Genomic DNA, 26,552 nt, shown 5'->3' with positions numbered 1-26,552 from the left:
CATCATAGGCTTGTACAATCTACTACAGACATACTGTATGATAAGTGTAGTCTATTAAAATGTGCACTCGAATAATCACGGTAAATACCGTATAACAGTTAAGGACCAATACTAAAACAAAACTTTTAATGATATACTCATAAAAGCTGATATTTAACCAGACAAAGAACTAGTCCACATATAACACTGTTCTGCATTACCCACAGGAACCGAATCAATGTCAAAAATAGCAATTCAGGCAGTATAGTACCAAATACTGTCCGAAGCACACTTTAGACATTATAATCGCACACTACAACAAATGCAATGAAAAAGCAACTAAACTAAATTAGTGATGACCACAAATGGTACGTCCTAATGCGTAAACACTTGGCTCATCATGGGACCAATAGCAACTATAAGTGCGCTCCAAGAAGAATATACGAGAACACTAAACAACAAACTAAGAGCTACGTAAAAGAAAATAAACAGCTTGCTGTGCTAGTTTAGTAACTAATCCGAATAACCACTCTGCGTGTAAGTCCAAGGAGAACAGAATCATTTTCAGTGTTGGACAATGAAGGACACATAGCAAAAGGATGCTGATGTAAATGCACAATACAAGCCAGATAACTCAGCTTCTCACATGGTGTACAAGATTACGTCCAGAAGAGCTGTGGCACTAGTACTAAAGCCAAGCTCCAATACATAAATACTGAATCAGTTCTATATATATATATATATATATATATATATATATATATATATATATATATATATATATATATACAGTCCTATGAAAAAGTTTGGGCACCCCTATTAATCTTAATCATTTTTTGTTCTAAATATTTTGGTGTTTGCAACAGCCATTTCAGTTTGATATATCTAATAACTGATGGACACAGTAATATTTCAGGATTGAAATGAGGTTTATTGTACTAACAGAAAATGTGCAATATGCATTAAACCAAAATTTGACCGGTGCAAAAGTATGGGCACCCTTATCATTTTATTGATTTGAATTCCCCTAACTACTTTTTACTGACTTACTAAAGCACAAAATTGGTTTTGTAACCTCAGTGAGCTTTGAACTTCATAGCCAGATGTATCCAATCATAAGAAAAGGTATTTAAGGTGGCCAATTGCAAGTTGATCTCCTATTTGAATCTCCTCTGAAGAGTGGCATCATGGGCTACTCAAAACAACTCTCAAATGATCTGAAAACATAGATTGTTCAACATAGTTGTTCAGGGGAAGGATACAAAAAGTTGTCTCAGAGATTTAACCTGTCAGTTTCCACTGTGAGGAACATAGTAAGGAAATGGAAGACCACAGGGACAGTTCTTGTTAAGCCCAGAAGTGGCAGGCCAAGAAAAATATCAGAAAGGCAGAGAAGAAGAATGGTGAGAACAGTCAAGGACAATCCACAGACCACCTCCAAAGAGCTGCAGCATCATCTTGCTGCAGATGGTGTCACTGTGCATCGGTCAACTATACAGCGCACTTTGCACAAATAGAAGCTGTATGGGAGAGTGATGAGAAAGAAGCTGTTTCTGCACGTACGCCACAAATAGAGTTGCCTGAGGTATGAAAAAGCACATTTGGACAAGGCAGCTTCATTTTGGAAACAAAAATTGAGTTGTTTGGTTATAAAAAAAGGCGTTATGCATGGCGTCCAAAAAGAAACAGCATTCCAAGAAAAACACATGCTACCCACTGTAAAATTTGGTGGAGGTTCCATCATGCTTTGGGGCTGTGTGGCCAATGCCGGCATCGGGAATCTTGTTAAAGTTGAGAGTCGCATGGATTCCACTCAGTATCAGCAGATTCTTGAGAATAATGTTCAAGAATCAGTGACGAAGTTGAAGTTACGCCGGGGATGGATATTTCAGCAAGACAATGATCCAAAACACCGCTCCAAATCCTCAGGCATTCATGCAGAGGAACAATTACAATGTTCTGGAATGGCCATCCCAGTCCCCAGACCTGAATATCATTGAACATCTGTGGGATGATTTGAAGCGGGCTGTCCATGCTCGGCGACCATCTAACTTAACTGAACTTGAATTGTTTGTCCAAAATACCTTTATCCAGGATCCAGGAACTGATTAAAAGCTACAGGAAGCGACTAGAGGCTGTTATCTTTGCAAAAGGAGGATCTACTAAATATTAATGTCACTTTTCTGTTGAGGTGCCCATACTTTTGCACCGGTCAAATTTTGGTTTAATGCATATTGCACATTTTCTGTTAGTACAATAAACCTCATTTCAATCCTGAAATATTACTGTGTCCATCAGTTATTAGATATATCAAACTGAAATGGCTGTTATAAACACCAAAATATTTAGAACTAAAAATGATTAAGATTAATAGGGGTGCCCAAACTTTTTCATAGGACTGTATATATATATATATATATATATATATATATATATATATATATAATCAGAATCAGACAATAAATAAATCAATCTAAAATAAATATGCAACTAAAATCCATCTCCGTAAATAAATGCTGTATTAGGGCTAGTTCACATGGAGTTTTTTGCAGACGGATTTTGACAAGGAATCCGCCTCACAATCCGCCTGCAAAAAAGCCTCCCATTCATTTGAATTTTTTTCCTGCTAGCGATTTTTTTTCACGCTAGTGGGAAAAAGAAGAGACATGCCCTTTCTTCCCGTAGATTCCAAGGCTGAGACAGCTGCGGTGTCCGTGGTGTGAGATTTACTCCCAATTAGGCCCATTCATTCGGACCTAATCAGGAGTGGGATACCGCGACGGGATCCAAGCTCACACAACATATGTTTTGTACATAAATATGGTGACACTAGCCTCTGCCCGCGACTTCGTCTGCGGGTTGTTGGAGTGGATAATCCGCCTATATTCAGCAAATTGCTGCCGCCGATGGTTTACCTGCTCCGGCGTTTCCGCAGCTCTCATGCTGTCCTGGTGCTGAACTTGTTCCTCACACCGTGCCTGTGATTGTTCTGGCATTTCAGCAGCTCGCTGTGACACAATATAATGTATAATGAGCGTGTGGTTGGTGTTGATGATACACCTGCTCCGGCGTTTCGACAGCTGTCAAGCTTGCGTGCCGCTGAACGCGTTCCTCGTGCTGTGCCCAAGATTGTTCCAGCATCTCAGTAGCTCGCTGGGGCGCCATATAATGAGTGTGTCATTGGCGTTGATGATCCTTATGCTCTGGCTATTCGGCAACTCTCAAGCTGGCCTGTCGCTGAACTCTTTCCTTGCGCTATGCCCATGATTGTTGCAGCATCTCAGCAGCTCACTGGGATGCGATATAATGAGCGTGTTGTTGGTGTTGATGATCCACCTGCTCCGGCGTTTCGACAGCTGTCAAGCTGGCCTGTTGCTCAACGTGTTCCTCGCACTGTACCTGGGATTGTTCCAGCATCTCAGCCGCTCGATGGGACGCCATATAATGAGTGTGTTGTTGGCGTTGATGATCCGCATGCTCTGGCGTTTTGGCAGCTCTGAAGCTGGCCAGTTGTTGAAATTGTTCCTGGCGCAGTGCCTGTGATTGTTGCAGCATCTCAGCAACTCGCTGGGACGCCATATAATGAGCGTATTATTGGGGTTGATGATCCGCATGCTCCGGCGATTCTGCAACTCTCAAGCTGGCCTGCCGCTTGATTCCGCCTCAAAATCCTGACCAAAATACCCAGTGTGAACTCAGCCTTACACATAAATTGCCAGCGTTTCCGCAGGTATAACTGACACACTGCAATTTGCAAAGATGCATTTATTTTTTAAACCACAGCATTTTCACTGCAGATTTTTTTTCTACAATATGTGGATGGAATTAGCCACTTTGCAGTTAATATAACAAAACACAGTATGTTCTCAATGTGGGCACATACACACAACCAGAATCAAGAACAATTTAATTCCTTCTGTTGACATTTTTTTTTTAACTCCCTGCCTTCCAAACCCCATAACTTTTTTATTTTTCTATTCACAGAGCCATATGAGGGCTTTATATTACGGTACAAATTGTTCTTCATATTGGTTCCATTGATTATTCTGTACAATGTACTAGGAAGCTGCAAAAATTCAGAATGGGGTAGAATTGGAGGAAAAGTGAATTTGGGCGACTTTCTTACGGGCTTCTTTTTTACTGGTTCACTATGCAGCCAAAATGACATGTCACCGGGGATACCAAATTTATATTGTTTTTACATTTTAACTTTGGCGTACACCGTATGGAAAAATATTTTTAGGAGTTTGTAGTGTGGGCGTTTTCAGATTAGGGCTACCAAATCTAATTTATTATATTAAAACATATACATAGAAAACATTAATTGTAGTCTCAGTATACTTTTTAACAATCCTGTAAAACAAAAAAACACAATTGAAGGATCTGTATAAATGTAAACCATGATATAGTGTAGGCTTCATCTAATGGTGGACACTAAGTTTACCCAACAGATCCTATTGTGACAAGGAGGAAGTACCACAAGTCCCAAGGAAGAAGAAATGCCCAGTGATCTAATTTATACATCGTAGTAAATTAACATGGTTAACAAGAGCACTTTTACTGTTCATCTATCTGTGGCCACTCACATACCACTTGTGCAGGTCAGTTACAGAAGTACTATAAATCACTTGGAGAAGAATGTAGCCAGCGACTGCTATGTTTTACATTTGGTTGTGGAACCATTGGTATCGCCCAAATGTCCCAGGGGCCTTTTTTCAATAGGGCAATGCCAGGACATGTGTTGCTTACACTACTGTAAGTATCCTACATGGCTTTAATATGCTACCATATATAGCCTGCAGTGTCTTCAGACTTGGCTCCCATTGAGCAGATCTAGGATGTCATTTGTTGGCAATTTCAAAGAGAGCTGTCAGCAGCCAAACTTGATGATTTGTGTACTCAAGTACATACAGGGTGGCATAACATTCACCAGACAACCATTAATAAGCTCATTCATAGCTTGCCAAGGTGTGCGTGTGTGCTTCTGAAAATTATGTTGAATAAATCGAGATGTTTTGAATATTTTACATCAATTCAATGTGATCATTTGCATATCATTAACATGTCGACATATAGTTCAAAACCCATATCATGTCAAAAACAAGATTTAATAACTGGGTGCCCAACCTTTGGCAACAACAATAACCACCAAACTAATTGTACAATTTGATATCAGTCCTTTCCATACCTGTTAAATCTAATATCTTACTACTCATTCTTATGTTGTTTCTTCTGGCTCCTTCCAGTTGATGAGCAGGCAACAGTGAAGACAGTGAACTGCTGTGAAACTTGCAAGAATGTGAGGGCTGCTGTGAGAAGCGTCCAAAAGTCACTGATCGGAATCTATCAATCCCTCTATGCCAGTTTTCTAGCATGGAGGTACGATATATGCACATTTGTTGCAAGTCCCCTTCTTGTGTTAAATATGGGCCACAAGGTTAAGAGCCTTGCTCGCCATATTGTGCAATATATTTATTATAACTCACACCGCTTTTTCTTTGCTGCAACTATAATCACTGTAGATTTTCCACCTACATTTCTACTGTAGAAAATCTGCAGCATATCAATTGGTACAATCTGACAGTGTATGCCTCGGACAAGAAAAAAAGCTGTGTATCCCAACCTACTGAATTATGTTTATAGAATTCAGAATGTAATTTGCTTATATATATCAGAAAATATTCTTTTCTATAACTACTCAATGGTAACCCAATGGGCAGTGTAGCTTCACAGCATGTCAACAAGCCTTCATAAATTCTAACAAAAGGACGCAGGAGAGCACAGAATCTAAGTATAGGTTAATGTATACTATTATTTCAAATGTTCCAAGTCATTTTTCTGAGAAATCCCTCTTAGTAGCAATGTGTAGCAATTAAGGTTTCCACTGAGCAAACAGTGTTCAGTGATGATAAGTGCTGCGGGAATAGCTGCTCTCGAATCTAGGTCATCCTCTTTTCTGATTGACTAGCTCACTTACTAATTGGATGCAGATGTCTGGCAACAGTGACTATAGCTAATACACTGAATGAGAGCTCTCCTTGTGAGTTGTGATCGTTCTGTTCTCTTACCTTTGGGAGTGTATCAAAACACATTCAGCTCTCAAAAATGATTGGAATACAAAACACAGATATGAGGTCAGTTTCTAATTTGCTGTTTGCTCTATTTCTTCACTGGGTAACCAAAACAAAACATATTTGTATCAAAATACGGTAAGAAGTATAATAAGCTATATAGTGTACTGTAGCATGTGTCAGTATATTTGTATACTTCCCTATAGTAACACTCTAGTGTGTAATTGGTGCCCCTTCCACCTGCAAAGCTTTTAGAATGATCAGACACACATCATATTCTGCTCAAAGGAACATCAATGTGAGAAATAGAGCCTAAAGTAATGTGAAGAATATATAACTAAACAGCACACGTCATATTCATTCTGAACACAAGATATTCTGCTTAAAGGGGCATCTTTTTGAAAAGTAAAGCTTAAAGTCATGTGAATAAGAGCATATAGCTAAATGGCAGGCTGCAGGTAAAGGCACAAAAACAGAAGAGGCAATGTATTGTATAATGTTGCTATAATAAGCAGGAAATGGTGTTTCTTTTGTTATTTGTAAGATAAAATAAGATAATCCTTTACTAGCCCCACCATGGGTAAATTTGGTGTGTTACAGCCGCATGGATAATACAGTAATATTACAAGAAAGAAGACATACAAGCTCAGAATAGCACAGAAAAGATAATAGAAGTCATAGCAACTAAGAAGAAAAGAAAGACTCAGGATCATTTAGTTCTCTGTGAGGAGTGATCTAGCCTAAAAGGAGTATTCTGATGTGTACAATTATGGTATATCACCATAGGATTTATGAATAGTGGGAGTTTGCTCTCAGGGATTCCCTTAAATCCTGTGAATGAAGGGGCTTCAGTATTACTTTAGTAACCTCCAATATTTAGCGACCTCCACCTCTTTTCATGACCTCCAGTATATTTGTCTACATAGCAACCCTTCACTACCACTGTGCAGAGTATTGCAGCATAGCCTCATTCAAGCGGTCAGCAGCATAACCGGACAGAGAAAGCTTAGAAAGGGACGCAGAAATAAACTAACACTGTGTGACACCTTCATTCCCAGAGGTCTGATCCCCCAGATTATAAAGTGATGACATATCCTCACTATAATGTTATAAGATGGAAATACACCTTTAAGAATGTGATGTTTATTGAAATCTTGAACTATGACATGTACAAGATAAAATATGCTCCAAAGTCAATTTTAAGCTAAAAACAGGCCAGGATCATTTGATGCCTGTATTCTCATAGGCTTAAAATTGATCCTCTACTCCCAGTACAGAACAATCGCTGACCCACTTATGCCTGGTGCTTCTAAATAAAGGATTACATTTAAGCCTATAAAAGTGAAGGCTTTTAACTTTTTTCTGTAGTGTTTCAGCTCTGGTCAAAGTACCACTGGAGGGAGGAGGGGAGGTTTTTGCATCAACAAATGCTATATTTACAGATGATCTGATTGTATGGCTGAAACTATAAAGTGAAACTCTTGCTTGCAAGATGAAAGTCATTTTAACTACCTTTGCTATTTCTTTTTTATTTATTTTTTGTCTGGTTAGAATTCATGCAGATAGGGTCTTGTAGTGTAACAATGGACATGTGTATGAGTCCTAGCTATAAGTATAAAAATATACAAATCACTTACACATTTATATGCCTGCCTCTGTCTCCCTCCTATCTGCTGGAATAAATTAAAGCTAATGCCCCACATAGTGAAACACAGCAAAAAAAAAATGCTGCCGGAAATAAATGCTGCAAAGAAGCATTGTAATTTTTTTTCTGCAGCATTTTTTAATCAAGTTTTTGCTGTGTTTTTCTCTTTCTGTCCTTCCTGTATTAAATATATAGGGAAAACATGTGTGATTCCACAGCTAAAATTAACATGCTGAATTTTTCAAAAAGCAGCTTTTCTGGAGCACTTTTCCCCCCACAATTAATGGGTTATTAAGCAAAATCTCATTTACTTTGCTGCTATTGTAAAACAACTTAGTTTTCTGCTACATTTCGGCGATGCGGGGCCTAACTTAAGGGTACATCCAAAACTAGTGATGCTGAGGTTTTTGGAGCCAAAGCCAGCAGTAGATTGGTCAGGATGGAGAAATATAAGTAATTCCTATATATTTCCCATTCCTTTGGTAGCCACTCTTGACTTTGGCTTAAAAAAACGCAGCAAAATCTGCAACAAAAAAGCTGCTTTTCCGCAACGTGTTGCCTCAGCCTAAAGCACAAATTTTAGTATTCCAATGATCTGTCAAATACAAACAATCAAGAACCAAGGTTTTACAATTTGACAAGTTAATGGCCAGGCCATTACAAACTTTTAAGAGCTCTTTGGAAGAAAGAAAAAGAAAAAAAATTCAAACGTGATTGTACAGATTATTCTAGGGTCAGGGGATATCCCCTAACCCTGGTCTATAGTCTCTCACTTTGCCAAATCAGTATCCCTGCGCTAGGCTGAGGTGGTCCAAAAGACCGAAACAGTGCTGTCCATAGCTGGGAATCTGTTCCTTTTGGAATAGAAATACTAATTTGTCAATTAAATCCACATCATGATAGTAGGCTTGTTAACTGAGTCATGCATGATGTTAAGGAGGTTCTCCTAATTACATCCTGGAGAATAGATTTGCATATTTTTTACCCAGATTATTCTAGCAACAAAGTCTCCCATGGCCAGTATAGACAAGCACCATCCAACCCAAATCAAGCAGCCACAACCAGTACTCACAACGTGTCTAATTATTTGGGATCAAGTAATGAATCCTCAATCAGAAACTTTTTTCACAAGCACCACACGAACTACCTGCTGAAGAAGAACCACCAGAGGAAGACAAAGAGGGGTGGCTGGAGACAGCACAAACAACATGTCCTGCCAGACAACCATCTGTCTCCAAGCACAGACAGAGAGCCTGGTAATTAACATTTCCAGTACCTTACTCTTTGAATCTCAATGTTCTGTTCAGAACAAAGGACACTCATTCTGCCTAACAATCTATAACAACCACTTTGAACTGGACCAATACATGGAGCTATTCTTTAGAAGACTCTGCCTTAAAACTATAACTGAGGAAGATCAACCAACCTGTATAGGACCAGGGAGAATACCATGTATGACCAGTATCTATTTACATCAAGACCTTGGGTCTAAAAGAGGTGAGCAAATATGTACCCCTTAAGAAATACACATGCTTTAAGGCATATGCTAAATTTGTTAGGGCAGACTTACAAACATTATTAGAAATTGCAAAAGGTCAACAAACTGAGGTTCCAGGTTATCAACTGGGTTTTGCCACAAAGACTTGCTGGGGATAGGACCATGATTCTTCAATAAAGAGAGATTAAATGTATATTTATTTATATGATCATGTGTTAACAGAATTCTCTTATCCCATGGTGTGGTGGAAAGGGGTTGTGTATCTCACTGTATTGTACACATCCCCCCTTTTTCCCCTTTGACTGTCCCTTCCCCCCTGTCATTTTCCTCATTACCCACTATTTGCCCTAGCTCCATATTTTCCCCTTCTTTCTTTCTTCTTTTATACATTTATTAAATCTCTTCTTTTATTATATAATATTATTTAGCAATTTATTTCTCCTTATTATTCCTTTTCTCTTATATTTATACACACAACCACTTTTTCCCAGTTTAATATCCCCATCCTTTCATAATTTCTTTATATTTCCTTTCACATAGGTATAGTCAAAGTCAAAGTCCAGTTCTAGGAAGACAAAAGTGCACATCTGTAGGGGCACATACTTTTTACAGGGGAAATTTCCTTCCTGATATTCTAAAGAAAGAAGAACTTAAATAGGTTTAAAAAATGAAGTATACTTTACTAAAAATATTTTACACAAATCCATAAAATGGATGCCACAAGACAAAGCTGCCTGTACTATAAGTGGCTACAATGCATTATGAATTTGTTTCGACTCATCAAGTGCAGAATTTGAACACAACCCGCCAGAAGAGCACAAGATCAAGGCGGAGAAGAGCCAGAAAAAGAGGACGTCGCTGGAAGAAGAAAGAAGAGGAAGGAGGGACCGAAGATGACGTCGGATTGTGCATGACCGCCCAGTGTGCACATTCAGGTATGATTTACATATATGTTGTTATAGTTTTATTTTAAAACGGGCAGGGGGTTTAAAATAAGATTAGCAATGCCTGAATGGCCTTTTTATAGGCTATTCACGTATATGTGGGGCTCATAAAGCAAAATTTTGCCGATAGAGCCCCTTTAAAATCAGCAACACATACTATAAGGTTTCAGTTAACAAAACTGCTAAATTGTGAATGCAACTGTAGATGAGAATACACTGTCATTTTTTTTGCAAATTGAAAACTGTAAAGGGAATTTATTAGCTTCATTTCACCATTAACACTGCTATTATTTCCTCACAGGTTGTTTCATGAAGTGTCCTTTGCTATTTTTATATGGCTGTTCCAATGTCTTAATCCATAGAAAAATAACATTTATTCAATATGCTTATGAAGTTAAGCTCTCAATGACCGTATCCTGGCCCCTCCACTATTTGTCACTGTTTCTAGTCCAAAAATAGGCATTGCTCCAAAGAGCTCATTTGCATATTACTAAAATTGTGATGTGTCAGCAATGAAGTCAGTGATTCACAAGGGGTAAACGCCATTTCATTCAGTTGACTCTAACCTATCTACAGGGCTTGGCTGATATGCCGGGTTCTGGTTCCATTTAACAAAGCACAGCTTAACACATTTTAATGGTACAATTGGCAATTCTGTCTGGATTTGTCCTGTGTTCTGTATTTAATAGTGTTTGTAGGTTTATATTGGCTTTTGCAGTAATTATGTTTGATAAGCTCCAAAAATGACTTCATCTTAAACTAACTTGATAACATCAAATCCTAGGATGATACACAAGGATACACTTTATTATACAACTAAAGTTAAAACGCAATGGTAGAAGGCTTATTATAGCCGCCTGCCAGCAACAGAACACACAACTGTATTTAAGTCATCGTATGTGGAATACCAGGGAAAAATCTACGAACACTATAATTTACCAGAGTAAAGTAAATGATATGTTGCAAGACTTGATCAAGTTAAATAGCTCTGGTTATGTGTCTCAAAGTTAGGCTAAGATTTCACAATGTATAATCAAATTCCTGCGCAAAGCTTTATTATTTTATTGTTCTGAGTTACTGTTTTAGTGAATTTAATAACAATTTGTTTTGTGAAGATAGAGCCTAATCTAAGGTTCTATTACTAGGGTAAAGGTAGGAGCGTGGAATACATGCAGGTTTAGCAACCTGGACCCTGTGTATTTTTAAGTACCTAGTTTGGTATTAAAAACATAATGCCTTTTTTGCTTTTTCATTGCCACATCACAAAAGCAGTAACTTTTTAATGTATATGTAATGATGTTTTAAAACGGAACAAACAAATCAAGTCTCTGCAAATGAGGCAGAGACTCCCAACAGCGACCATGTGACAAGCTGATAACCTGGCTGTCACCGAGCGACTACTCCACCAACAAAATAATAGGTTGTAGATAGGCTGTTCCACCGGTCATAGCATGGACAAAGTTTAAGCTATACCACTATATAAACAAAAAATTTACCTTTTTTATATGTAAAATGATCAGACCTATAAGATATCAATGATGACTGGGCTATCTAACTCATAAACTGAATTGTTTAAATCCCTTCCTTTTATTGTAGTTAGGGCACATGATACATCCTTCCTACTCTTAGTTGTAATATTACTGGGTGCCATTTACACAGTAAGAAAAAAAATATTGATCCATTTTCATTTGTAGGAAAATGTGTTATGAATAGAGATGAGCGAACACTATTCGAAACAGCCGCTTCGAGAATGGATATAGCCGGCACGCGGGGGTTTAAGCGGCCGGCTGCCGGCAAAGTCCATTCATTTCAATGGGAGCGTGCTATTCGAAACGGCTGTTCCGAATAGTGTTCGCTCATCTCTAGTTATGAAGACCAATAGAAGACATTCTATTACATTATTAGAAACCATACTCTAATGTAATTCATACAGTAATACACAGCTTTCTTGCTTTTCGTGAAGAAATGGTTATTTTGGTGAGACAGTCCCATTCAAAGGGGTTGTCCAGTTTCAGGCAAATATTGTGAGACAAATGTTATTGTTTGTATAATCCAATATAATTTCTGTATCAATTCACGGTCATGTGAAACACAGTCCATGGTCATGCGATGGACACAGCTTGTTATAGTCACAGCACAGTAATCAGACATCTACCTGGTAACGATATATGCACATGTGTACTCATCACATGACCATGGACTGTGTATCACATGACCATAGACTGATTTTTATCTACTGAAAATAAGCAGAATGAATAACTGCATGCAGAGCAGTAGAAAGCTGACAACAATTTTGTCTCAAACTGGACAACCCCTTTAAAGATATGTATATTATATAATAGACAATTATCCTTTAAATGCTGGTTATAGAAAAGAAACCATTGCTACAATGAGACAATTTCATATTTTATTGAAGACGTATTTTACTGCACGTGTGTTGTTTTTAGAACAGTTGCATTTACTTTTGCTTTCCACAGGAAATGTCAAACTGTGATATGACCTACTTTAGTGTTCATGCTTATGTTATTCTACCAAATGGATGAAATGTTTGATAAAGTCAGTCTGGAATAATAATGTATTAAATTACAGCTAGGAATATCTCATTACTATTGGACAACATTCCTCTACATGCATCCTGTTACAGATTATTGCTCAATCAATTTTTTTTTTTTATTAGAAACCGAAGTGTAACTATTCCCATCTGCAAATAATACTGTAAACATTGCTCTCAAGTTAACAAAGGTGATATTGCTAACAGATTTGGAAGTTCAAGATGTAATAGTGGAGGTCTGACCCCTGAGGAATGACAAAATTAGGATTAGTGCAATAATCAGATGCTAATTCCAGAAAATAAATTGCATTTCCAACACCAGTCTACATATCTCCTATGCCAATGGTGGAAGCACCTTCTTTATGAATTGACGCATGTCTCCTGATATACCAGGCATATCCTCCAGAGCTGAGCATCTGCACAAGAATCTATGCCAACTCATAACTGGCATAGATTTCAGACATCATTTACACCTGGTGTAAATAATCATAAATCTGGCAGGGCCACATCATGCACAGGAAAGTGCTGATGGTGGTGTAAAAGAAAAAAAGAACCACAAAAATTTGAAAAACTGCCACACAAGACGTAGTAAATCCTCCCCAATGTTCTTTACTAAGAGGAGTTTGGTTCAATATATCCTCTTCATTTCTGTCATCACTAAACATGAATTATTCTAACTTGGCAAAACACATTAGAGCACAGTATCTCTTCTAGGGTTAAATTTTTATTCAGAATTTTCTTTAGCTCAAGTATTATTAAATTATAACTTGCTGAATATAATAGTTACAATATGTTACAAAACCTTAACATGTTACTTACATACAGTATATCTCTGCAGGATTTTATCATATCCATTAACATGACAATACAAAATCATACATTACTGTATGTCTGTATTGTAACATGCATGTAGGTTTCCATCTAGTGGATGAAAATGGTAAGATACGGTAAGATATGGTGTAGGGAAGGAAAGCATTAGCAGCAGAATATGTGTTTACATTCCCTCATGAAGTATGTTAAAAGCCATAGAAGTAGAAATATTTTGGCACGGTCTTAAAATTCTTTGTAAATGCATCAAATATTTACTTCAACTACTTGCAATAGTCTCTCAAGTCTTCTACAACTGTGTATGACACTTATTGCAGACTTTCCAAAAGAAGTTCAAACAGACTTTGAAGAAAGTGAGAGGGATAAATGTTAAGAGTGTTCCAAGAGGAAAAAGAACAAACTACCTATAGAAAATGTTATGCAATTCTAAGGCAAAACATCACATTAGGTTACATACCCCACTATTCTAGCACCAATGTTCCTGTAGTCCCCTGCTGGAGCTGAAAGGCGTCCGGAAGCCAGGAGCATAAGTGCTTGAACTACCCTTTCCCCTCTCCAATCCACCCTCCCCCCAGAGGAACACAATACAAATATGTGACTGACAATTTTACAAACAGATGAGCCACTGTGAGTTATACCTATAATCTATGCCAGTACCTCACTATAATGGTGCATGGGACCTCCCAGTGTGCATTAAAAGTATTAAATGACTAAAACCTCTTAGTAATTTTGATGCATCTGCCACAACCTCGCTAGTCTTCATGAATAGAGATGAGCGAACAGTGTTCTATCGAACTCATGTTCGATCGGATATTAGGCTGTTCGGCATGTTCGAATCGAATCGAACACCGCGTGGTAAAGTGCGCCATTACTCGATTCCCCTCCCACCTTCCCTGGCGCCTTTTTTGCTCCAATAACAGCGCTGGGTAGGTGGGACAGGAACTACGACACCGGTGACGTTGAAAAAAGTAGGCAAAACCCATTGGCTGCCGAAAACATGTGACCTCTAATTTAAAAGAACAGCGACGCCCAGCTTCGCGTCATTCTGAGCTTGCAATTCACCGAGGACGGAGGTTTCCGTCCAGCTAGCTAGGGCTTAGATTCTGGGTAGGCAGGGACAGGCTAGGATAGGAAGGAGAAGACAACCAACAGCTCTTGTAAGAGCTAAATTCCAGGGAGAAGCTTGTCAGTGTAACGTGGCACTGACGGGCTCAATCGCCGCAACCCAGCTTTCCCAGGATCCTGAATGGAATACACTGTCAGTGTATTCCCGTATACCCGATATATACCCCGATACCCGTTCCAACGGTGTGCCCCCCCACCTTCACCCCAGAAATACCCTGCAAGTCCCCTAGCAATAGAATTGGGGCTATATACACCCACAATTTTTACTACTGGTATACAGTGCCATTGTCTGACTGGGAATTCAAAGAATATATTGGGAATACAAATACCCTCATTTCTTGCTACTGCCATATAGTGCCAGTTTCTGACTGGTAATTCAAAGAATATATTGGGGTTACGTGCACCCACAATTTTTACTACTGGTATACAGTGCCATTGTCTGACTGGGAATTCAAAGAATATATTGGGAATACAAATACCCTCATTTCTTGCTACTGCCATATAGTGCCAGTGTCTGACTGGGAATTCAAAGAATATATTGGGGTTACGTGCACCCACAATTTTTACTACTGGTATACAGTGCCATTGTCTGACTGGGAATTCAAAGAGTATATTGGGAATACAAATACCCTCATTTCTTGCTACTGCCATATAGTGCCAGTTTCTGACTGGGAATTCAAAGAATATATTGGGGTTACGTGCACCCACAATTTTTACTACTGGTATACAGTGCCATTGTCTGACTGGGAATTCAAAGAATATATTGGGGTTATAAATACCCTCATTTCTTGCTACTGCCATATAGTGCCAGTTTCTGACTGGTAATTCAAAGAATATATTGGGGTTACGTGCACCCACAATTTTTACTACTGGTATACAGTGCCATTGTCTGACTGGGAATTCAAAGAGTATATTGGGAATACAAATACCCTCATTTCTTGCTACTGCCATATAGTGCCAGTGTCTGACTGGGAATTCAAAGAATATATTGGGGTTACGTGCACCCACAATTTTTACTACTGGTATACAGTGCCATTGTCTGACTGGGAATTCAAAGAGTATATTGGGAATACAAATACCCTCATTTCTTGCTACTGCCATATAGTGCCAGTTTCTGACTGGGAATTCAAAGAATATATTGGGGTTACGTGCACCCACAATTTTTACTACTGGTATACAGTGCCATTGTCTGACTGGGAATTCAAAGAGTATATTGGGAATACAAATACCCTCATTTCTTGCTACTGCCATATAGTGCCAGTTTCTGACTGGGAATTCAAAGAATATATTGGGGTTACGTGCACCCACAATTTTTACTACTGGTATACAGTGCCATTGTCTGACTGGGAATTCAAAGAATATATTGGGGTTATAAATACCCTCATTTCTTGCTACTGCCATATAGTGCCAGTTTCTGACTGGGAATTCAAAGAATATATTGGGGTTACGTGCACCCACAATTTTTACTACTGGTATACAGTGCCATTGTCTGACTGGGAATTCAAAGAATATATTGGGAATACAAATACCCTCATTTCTTGCTACTGCCATATAGTGCCAGTTTCTGACTGGTAATTCAAAGAATATATTGGGGTTACGTGCACCCACAATTTTTACTACTGGTATACAGTGCCATTGTCTGACTGGGAATTCAAAGAATATATTGGGAATACAAATACCCTCATTTCTTGCTACTGCCATATAGTGCCAGTGTCTGACTGGGAATTCAAAGAATATATTGGGGTTACGTGCACCCACAATTTTTACTACTGGTATACAGTGCCATTGTCTGACTGGGAATTCAAAGAGTATATTGGGAATACAAATACCCTCATTTCTTGCTACTGCCATATAGTGCCAGTTTCTGACTGGGAATTCAAAGAATATATTGGGGTTACGTGCACCCACAATTTTTACTACTGGTATACAGTGCCATTGTCTGACTGGGAATTCAAAGAATATATTGGGGTTATAAATACCCTCATTTCTTGCTACTGCCATATAGTGCCAGTTTCTGACTGGTAATTCAAAGAATATATTGGGGTTACGTGCACCCACAATTTTTACTACTGGTATACAGTGCCATTGTCTGACTGGGAATTCAAAGAGTATATTGGGAATACAAATACCCTCATTTCTTGCTACTGCCATATAGTGCCAGTGTCTGACTGGGAATTCAAAGAATATATTGGGGTTACGTGCACCCACAATTTTTACTACTGGTATACAGTGCCATTGTCTGACTGGGAATTCAAAGAGTATATTGGGAATACAAATACCCTCATTTCTTGCTACTGCCATATAGTGCCAGTTTCTGACTGGGAATTCAAAGAATATATTGGGGTTACGTGCACCCACAATTTTTACTACTGGTATACAGTGCCATTGTCTGACTGGGAATTCAAAGAGTATATTGGGAATACAAATACCCTCATTTCTTGCTACTGCCATATAGTGCCAGTTTCTGACTGGGAATTCAAAGAATATATTGGGGTTACGTGCACCCACAATTTTTACTACTGGTATACAGTGCCATTGTCTGACTGGGAATTCAAAGAATATATTGGGGTTATAAATACCCTCATTTCTTGCTACTGCCATATAGTGCCAGTTTCTGACTGGGAATTCAAAGAATATATTGGGGTTACGTGCACCCACAATTTTTACTACTGGTATACAGTGCCATTGTCTGACTGGGAATTCAAAGAATATATTGGGGTTATAAATACCCTCATTTCTTGCTACTGCCATATAGTGCCAGTTTCTGACTGGTAATTCAAAGAATATATTGGGGTTACGTGCACCCACAATTTTTACTACTGGTATACAGTGCCATTGTCTGACTGGGAATTCAAAGAATATATTGGGAATACAAATACCCTCATTTCTTGCTACTGCCATATAGTGCCAGTTTCTGACTGGTAATTCAAAGAATATATTGGGGTTACGTGCACCCACAATTTTTACTACTGGTATACAGTGCCATTGTCTGACTGGGAATTCAAAGAGTATATTGGGAATACAAATACCCTCATTTCTTGCTACTGCCATATAGTGCCAGTGTCTGACTGGGAATTCAAAGAATATATTGGGGTTACGTGCACCCACAATTTTTACTACTGGTATACAGTGCCATTGTCTGACTGGGAATTCAAAGAGTATATTGGGAATACAAATACCCTCATTTCTTGCTACTGCCATATAGTGCCAGTTTCTGACTGGGAATTCAAAGAATATATTGGGGTTACGTGCACCCACAATTTTTACTACTGGTATACAGTGCCATTGTCTGACTGGGAATTCAAAGAGTATATTGGGAATACAAATACCCTCATTTCTTGCTACTGCCATATAGTGCCAGTTTCTGACTGGGAATTCAAAGAATATATTGGGGTTACGTGCACCCACAATTTTTACTACTGGTATACAGTGCCATTGTCTGACTGGGAATTCAAAGAATATATTGGGGTTATAAATACCCTCATTTCTTGCTACTGCCATATAGTGCCAGTTTCTGACTGGGAATTCAAAGAATATATTGGGGTTACGTGCACCCACAATTTTTACTACTGGTATACAGTGCCATTGTCTGACTGGGAATTCAAAGAATATATTGGGGTTATAAATACCCTCATTTCTTGCTACTGCCATATAGTGCCAGTTTCTGACTGGTAATTCAAAGAATATATTGGGGTTACGTGCACCCACAATTTTTACTACTGGTATACAGTGCCATTGTCTGACTGGGAATTCAAAGAATATATTGGGAATACAAATACCCTCATTTCTTGCTACTGCCATATAGTGCCAGTGTCTGACTGGGAATTCAAAGAATATATTGGGGTTACGTGCACCCACAATTTTTACTACTGGTATACAGTGCCATTGTCTGACTGGGAATTCAAAGAGTATATTGGGAATACAAATACCCTCATTTCTTGCTACTGCCATATAGTGCCAGTTTCTGACTGGGAATTCAAAGAATATATTGGGGTTACGTGCACCCACAATTTTTACTACTGGTATACAGTGCCATTGTCTGACTGGGAATTCAAAGAATATATTGGGGTTATAAATACCCTCATTTCTTGCTACTGCCATATAGTGCCAGTTTCTGACTGGTAATTCAAAGAATATATTGGGGTTACGTGCACCCACAATTTTTACTACTGGTATACAGTGCCATTGTCTGACTGGGAATTCAAAGAGTATATTGGGAATACAAATACCCTCATTTCTTGCTACTGCCATATAGTGCCAGTGTCTGACTGGGAATTCAAAGAATATATTGGGGTTACGTGCACCCACAATTTTTACTACTGGTATACAGTGCCATTGTCTGACTGGGAATTCAAAGAGTATATTGGGAATACAAATACCCTCATTTCTTGCTACTGCCATATAGTGCCAGTTTCTGACTGGGAATTCAAAGAATATATTGGGGTTACGTGCACCCACAATTTTTACTACTGGTATACAGTGCCATTGTCTGACTGGGAATTCAAAGAGTATATTGGGAATACAAATACCCTCATTTCTTGCTACTGCCATATAGTGCCAGTTTCTGACTGGGAATTCAAAGAATATATTGGGGTTACGTGCACCCACAATTTTTACTACTGGTATACAGTGCCAATTTCTAACTAGGAATTCAAAATGCGCAAGGCTCCCGGAAAGGGACGTGGACGAGGCCGTGGGCGAGGTCGGGGGAATGGTTCTGGGGAGCAAGGTAGCAGTGAAGCCACAGGGCGTCCCGTGCCTACTCCTGTGGGGCAGCAAGCATTGCGCCACTCCACAGTGCCAGGGTTGCTTGCCACATTAACTAAACTGCAGGGTACAAACCTTAGTAGGCCCGAGAACCAGGAACAGGTCTTGCAATGGCTGTCAGAGAACGCTTACAGCACATTGTCCAGCAGCCAGTCAGACTCTGCCTCCTCTCCTCCTATTACCCAACAGTCTTGTCTTCCTTCCTCCCAAAATTCCGAAGCTTTACAGAACAATAACCCAAACTGTCCCTGCTCCCCAGAGCTGTTCTCCGCTCCTTTCATTGTCCCTCAACCTGCCTCTCCACGTCACGATTCCACGAACCTAACAGAGGAGCATCTGTATCCAGATGCTCAAACACTAGAGTCTCCTCCATCTCCGTTCGATTTGGTGGTGGATGACCAGCAACCCACCCTCATCGACGATGATGTGACGCAGTTGCCGTCAGGGCATCCAGTTGACCGGCGCATTGTGCGGGAGGAGGAGATGAGACAGGAGTTGGAAGAGGAAGTGGTGGATGATGAGGACACTGACCCGACCTGGACAGGGGGGATGTCAAGCGGGGAAAGTAGTGTGGATGTTGAGGCAGGTGCAGCACCAAAAAGGGTAGCTAGAGGCAGAGGCAGAGGTCAGCAGCTTAGGCGAAGCCAGGCCACACCCGGAATCTCCCAAGATGTTCCAGTTCGTACCCAGCCCCGAAAAACTCCCACCTCGAGGGCACGTTTCTCGAAGGTGTGGAGTTTTTTCAAGGAATGCGCCGAGGACAGATATAGTGTTGTCTGCACAATTTGCCTCTCGAAATTGATTAGGGGCTCTGAGAAGAGCAACCTGTCCACCACTTCAATGCGCCGTCATTTGGAATCCAAGCACTGGAATCAGTGGCAGGCAGCAACGGCAGGACAAAGGCCGACTGCCGTTCACGCCACTGCCACTGCCTCTGCCTCTGCCTCTGCCACTGCCACTGCTGACTGTGCTGGCGATGCACTCCAGAGGACGAGCCAGGACACCACTTCATCTGCCTCCGCCACTTTGTTGACTTCTACCTCATCCTCCCCTGGTCCTGTCTTATCTCCTTCTCCTGCACCATCAAAGGCACCATCAGGCGTTTCTTTACAACAACCCACCATCTCTCAGACATTGGAGCGGCGGCAGAAATACACTGCTAACCACCCACACGCGCAAGCCTTGAACGCCAACATCGCTAAACTGCTGGCCCAGGAGATGTTGGCGTTCCGGCTTGTTGAAACTCCCGCCTTCCTGGACCTGATGGCAACTGCGGCACCTCGCTATGCCGTCCCTAGCCGTCACTACTTCTCCCGGTGTGCCGTCCCCGCCTTGCACCAGCACGTGTCACTCAACATCAGGCGGGCCCTTAGTTCCGCGCTTTGCACAAAGGTCCACTTGACCACCGACGCGTGGACAAGTGCATGCGGACAGGGACGCTACATTTCACTGACGGCACACTGGGTGAATGTAGTTGAGGCTGGGACTGCTTCCCAAACTGGCCCGGTGTACCTCGTCTCCCCGCCTAACATTCCTGGCAGGGACACGAGAAGAACACCCCCCTCCTCCTCCTCTTCTACCGCCTCCTCCTCCGCCACCGCCTCCTCCTCCGCCACCGCCTCCTCCTCCGCTGTTAGATTGACCCCAGCTACGAGTTGGAAACGTTGCAGCACTGGCGTTGGTAGACGTCAGCAGGCTGTGCTGAAGCTGATCAGCTTGGGGGACAGACAGCACACTGCCTCCGAGGTGAGGGATGCCCTCCTCGATGAGATGGCAATATGGTTTGAGCCGCTGCACCTGGGCCCAGGCATGGTCGTTTGTGATAACGGCCGGAACCTGGTAGCAGCTCTGGAGCTTGCCGGACTCCAACATGTTCCATGCCTGGCCCACGTCTTCAACCTAGTGGTGCAACGTTTCCTAAAGAGCTACCCCAATGTTCCAGAGCTACTGGTGAAAGTGCGGCGCATGTGCGCCCACTTTCGCAAGTCGACAGTAGCCGCTGCTAGCTTAAAATCTCTCCAGCAACGCCTGCATGTGCCACAACACCGGCTTTTGTGCGACGTCCCCACACGCTGGAACTCAACGTTTCAGATGTTGAATAGAGTGGTTGAGCAGCAGAGACCTTTGATGGAATACCAGCTACAAAACCCTAGGGTGCCACAAAGTCAGCTGCCTCAGTTTCACATCCATGAGTGGCCATGGATGAGAGACCTTTGTGACATCCTACGGGTCTTTGAGGAGTCCACAAGGAGGGTGAGCTCTGAGGATGCGATGGTGAGCCTTACAATCCCGCTCTTGTGTGTTCTGAGAGAATCCCTGATTGACATCAGGGATAACTCAGATCACACAGAGGAGTTAGGGATAGCATCCGATCCGTCACAGCTGGAGAGTAGGTCCACACATCTGTCCGCTTCACTGCGTTTAATGGAGGAGGAGGAGGAGGAGGAGGAGGAAGAAGAGTTGTCCGATGATGTGATGGTGATACAGGAGGCTTCCGGGCAACTTCGAATCGTCCCATTGTTGCAGCGCGGATGGGTAGACATGGAGGATGAGGAGGAAATGGAGATTGAACTTTCCGGTGGGGCCAGAGGAGTCATGCCAACTAACACTGTGGCAGACATGGCTGAGTTCATGTTGGGGTGCTTTACAACCGACAAGCGTATTGTCAAAATCATGGAGGACAACCAGTACTGGATCTTTGCTATCCTTGACCCCCGGTATAAAAACAACATCTCGTCTTTTATTCCGGTAGAGGGGAGGGCCAATCGCATCAATGCTTGCCACAGGCAATTGGTGCAGAATATGATGGAGATGTTTCCAGCATGTGACGTTGGCGGCAGGGAGGGCAGTTCCTCCAGTAGGCAACCAAGTTCTCACCGGTCCACACAAACGAGGGGCACACTGTCTAAGGTCTGGGACACCTTGATGGCACCCCCTCGCCAAAGTGCCGCCACGGAGGGTCCTAGTGTCACCAGGCGTGAGAAGTATAGGCGCATGTTGCGGGAATACCTTTCCGACCACAGCCCTGTCCTCTCCGACCCCTCTGCGCCCTACACGTATTGGGTGTCGAAGTTGGACCTGTGGCTTGAACTTGCCCTATATGCCTTGGAGGTGCTGTCCTGTCCTGCCGCCAGCGTCCTATCTGAGAGGGTGTTCAGTGCAGCCGGTGGCATCATCACTGACAAGCGCACCCGTCTGTCAGCTGAGAGTGCCGACCGGCTCACTTTGATAAAAATGAACCACCACTGGGTAGAGCCGTCATTTTTGTGCCCACCTGTGTAAAGCACCCCAACATGAAACTCCATGTCTGTACTCAACCTCTCCAATTCCTCCGCATCCTCATACTCATCCACCATAAGCGTTGCACAATTCTGCTAATACTAGGCTCCCTCCACCCTGATTTCCCCCAACTCTGCTGGTTAGAGGCTCCCTCCACCATGAATTTGCCCAAACTGGGCTGTTTAGAGGCTCCCTCCACCATGAATTGGTCCAAACTGGGGTGGTTAGAGGCTCCCTCCACCATTAATTGGTCCAAACTGGGCTGGTTAGAGGCTCCCTCCACAATTAATTGGTCCAAACTGGGCTAATTAGAGGCTCCCTCCACCATGAATTGGTCCAAACTGGGTTTTTTAGAGGCTCCCTCCACCATTAATTGGTCCAAACTGGGCTGGTTAGAGGCTCCCTCCACAATTAATTGGTCCAAACTGGGCTAATTAGAGGCTCCCTCCACCATGAATTGGTCCAAACTGGGTTTTTTAGAGGCTCCCTCCACCATTAATTGGTCCAAACTGGGCTGGTTAGAGGCTCCCTCCACAATTAATTGGTCCAAACTGGGCTAATTAGAGGCTCCCTCCACCATGAATTGGTCCAAACTGGGTTTTTTAGAGGCTCCCTCCACCATGAATTTGCCCAAACTGGGCTGTTTAGAGGCTCCCTCCACCATGAATTGGTCCAAACTGGGCTGGTTAGAGGCTCCCTCCACCATGAATTTCCCAAAACTTGGCTGTTTAGAGGCTCCCTCCACCATGAATTTGCCCAAACTGGGCTGTTTAGAGGCTCCCTCCACCATTAATTGGTCCAAACTGGGCTGGTTAGAGGCTCCCTCCACCATGAATTTGCCCAAACTGGGGTGGTTAGAGGCTCCCTCCACCATTAATTGGTCCAAACTGGGCTGGTTAGAGGCTCCCTCCACCATGAATTTCCCAAAACTTGGCTGTTTAGAGGCTCCCTCCACCATTAATTGGTCCAAACTGGGCTGGTTAGAGGCTCCCTCCACCATGAATTTGCCCAAACTGGGCTGTTTAGAGGCTCCCTCCACCATTAATTGGTCCAAACTGGGCTGGTTAGAGGCTCCCTCCACCATGAATTTGCCCAAACTGGGCTGTTTAGAGGCTCCCTCCACCATGAATTGGTCCAAACTGGGGTGGTTAGAGGCTCCCTCCACCATGAATTGGTCCAAACTGGGGTGGTTAGAGGCTCCCTCCACCATTAATTGGTCCAAACTGGGCTGGTTAGAGGCTCCCTCCACAATTAATTGGTCCAAACTGGGCTAATTAGAGGCTCCCTCCACCATGAATTGGTCCAAACTGGGTTTTTTAGAGGCTCCCTCCACCATTAATTGGTCCAAACTGGGCTGGTTAGAGGCTCCCTCCACCATGAATTTGCCCAAACTGGGCTGTTTAGAGGCTCCCTCCACCATGAATTTGCCCAAACTGGGCTGTTTAGAGGCTCCCTCCACCATGAATTTGCCCAAACTGGGCTGTTTAGAGGCTCCCTCCACCATGAATTGGTCCAAACTGGGCTGGTTAGAGGCTCCCTCCACCATGAATTTCCCAAAACTTGGCTGTTTAGAGGCTCCCTCCACCATTAATTGGTCCAAACTGGGCTGGTTAGAGGCTCCCTCCACCATTAATTGGTCCAAACTGGGCTGGTTAGAGGCTCCCTCCACCATTAATTGGTCCAAACTGGGCTGGTTAGAGGCTCCCTCCACCATGAATTTCCCAAAACTTGGCTGTTTAGAGGCTCCCTCCACCATTAATTGGTCCAAACTGGGCTGGTTAGAGGCTCCCTCCACCATGAATTTGCCCAAACTGGGCTGTTTAGAGGCTCCCTCCACCATGAATTTGCCCAAACTGGGCTGTTTAGAGGCTCCCTCCACCATGAATTGGTCCAAACTGGGCTGGTTAGAGGCTCCCTCCACCATGAATTTCCCAAAACTTGGCTGTTTAGAGGCTCCCTCCACCATTAATTGGTCCAAACTGGGCTGGTTAGAGGCTCCCTCCACCATGAATTTGCCCAAACTGGGGTGGTTAGAGGCTCCCTCCACCATTAATTGGTCCAAACTGGGCTGGTTAGAGGCTCCCTCCACAATTAATTGGTCCAAACTGGGCTAATTAGAGGCTCCCTCCACCATGAATTGGTCCAAACTGGGTTTTTTAGAGGCTCCCTCCACCATGAATTTCCCAAAACTTGGCTGTTTAGAGGCTCCCTCCACCATGAATTGGTCCAAACTGGGCTGGTTAGAGGCTCCCTCCACCATGAATTTCCCAAAACTTGGCTGTTTAGAGGCTCCCTCCACCATTAATTGGTCCAAACTAGGCTGGTTAGAGGCTCCCTCCACCATGAATTTGCCCAAACTGGGCTGTTTAGAGGCTCCCTCCACCATGAATTGGTCCAAACTGGGCTGGTTAGAGGCTCCCTCCACCATGAATTTCCCAAAACTTGGCTGTTTAGAGGCTCCCTCCACCATTAATTGGTCCAAACTGGGCTGGTTAGAGGCTCCCTCCACCATGAATTGGTCCAAACTGGGGTGGTTAGAGGCTCCCTCCACCATTAATTGGTCCAAACTGGGCTGGTTAGAGGCTCCCTCCACCATTAATTGGTCCAAACTGGGCTGGTTAGAGGCTCCCTCCACCATTAATTGGTCCAAACTGGGCTGGTTAGAGGCTCCCTCCACCATGAATTTCCCAAAACTTGGCTGTTTAGAGGCTCCCTCCACCATTAATTGGTCCAAACTGGGCTGGTTAGAGGCTCCCTCCACCATGAATTTGCCCAAACTGGGCTGTTTAGAGGCTCCCTCCACCATGAATTTGCCCAAACTGGGCTGTTTAGAGGCTCCCTCCACCATGAATTGGTCCAAACTGGGCTGGTTAGAGGCTCCCTCCACCATGAATTTCCCAAAACTTGGCTGTTTAGAGGCTCCCTCCACCATTAATTGGTCCAAACTGGGCTGGTTAGAGGCTCCCTCCACCATGAATTTGCCCAAACTGGGGTGGTTAGAGGCTCCCTCCACCATTAATTGGTCCAAACTGGGCTGGTTAGAGGCTCCCTCCACAATTAATTGGTCCAAACTGGGCTAATTAGAGGCTCCCTCCACCATGAATTGGTCCAAACTGGGTTTTTTAGAGGCTCCCTCCACCATGAATTTCCCAAAACTTGGCTGTTTAGAGGCTCCCTCCACCATGAATTGGTCCAAACTGGGCTGGTTAGAGGCTCCCTCCACCATGAATTTCCCAAAACTTGGCTGTTTAGAGGCTCCCTCCACCATTAATTGTTCCAAACTGGGCTGGTTAGAGGCTCCCTCCACCATGAATTTGCCCAAACTGGGCTGTTTAGAGGCTCCCTCCACCATGAATTGGTCCAAACTGGGCTGGTTAGAGGCTCCCTCCACCATGAATTTCCCAAAACTTGGCTGTTTAGAGGCTCCCTCCACCATGAATTGGTCCAAACTGGGCTGGTTAGAGGCTCCCTCCACCATGAATTGGTCCAAACTGGGGTGGTTAGAGGCTCCCTCCACCATTAATTGGTCCAAACTGGGCTGGTTAGAGGCTCCCTCCACCATTAATTGGTCCAAACTGGGCTGGTTAGAGGCTCCCTCCACCATGAATTTGCCCAAACTGGGGTGGTTAGAGGCTCCCTCCACCATTAATTGGTCCAAACTGGGCTGGTTAGAGGCTCCCTCCACAATTAATTGGTCCAAACTGGGCTAATTAGAGGCTCCCTCCACCATGAATTGGTCCAAACTGGGTTTTTTAGAGGCTCCCTCCACCATGAATTTGCCCAAACTGGGCTGTTTAGAGGCTCCCTCCACCATGAATTGGTCCAAACTGGGCTGGTTAGAGGCTCCCTCCACCATGAATTTCCC

This window comes from Leptodactylus fuscus, chromosome 5 (genome assembly GCF_031893055.1).
Source record: "Leptodactylus fuscus isolate aLepFus1 chromosome 5, aLepFus1.hap2, whole genome shotgun sequence".
Classification (NCBI taxonomy): Eukaryota; Metazoa; Chordata; class Amphibia; order Anura; family Leptodactylidae; genus Leptodactylus; species Leptodactylus fuscus.
The sequence above is the reverse complement of the archived record's forward strand: the minus strand, read 5'-3'. Positions refer to the sequence as shown.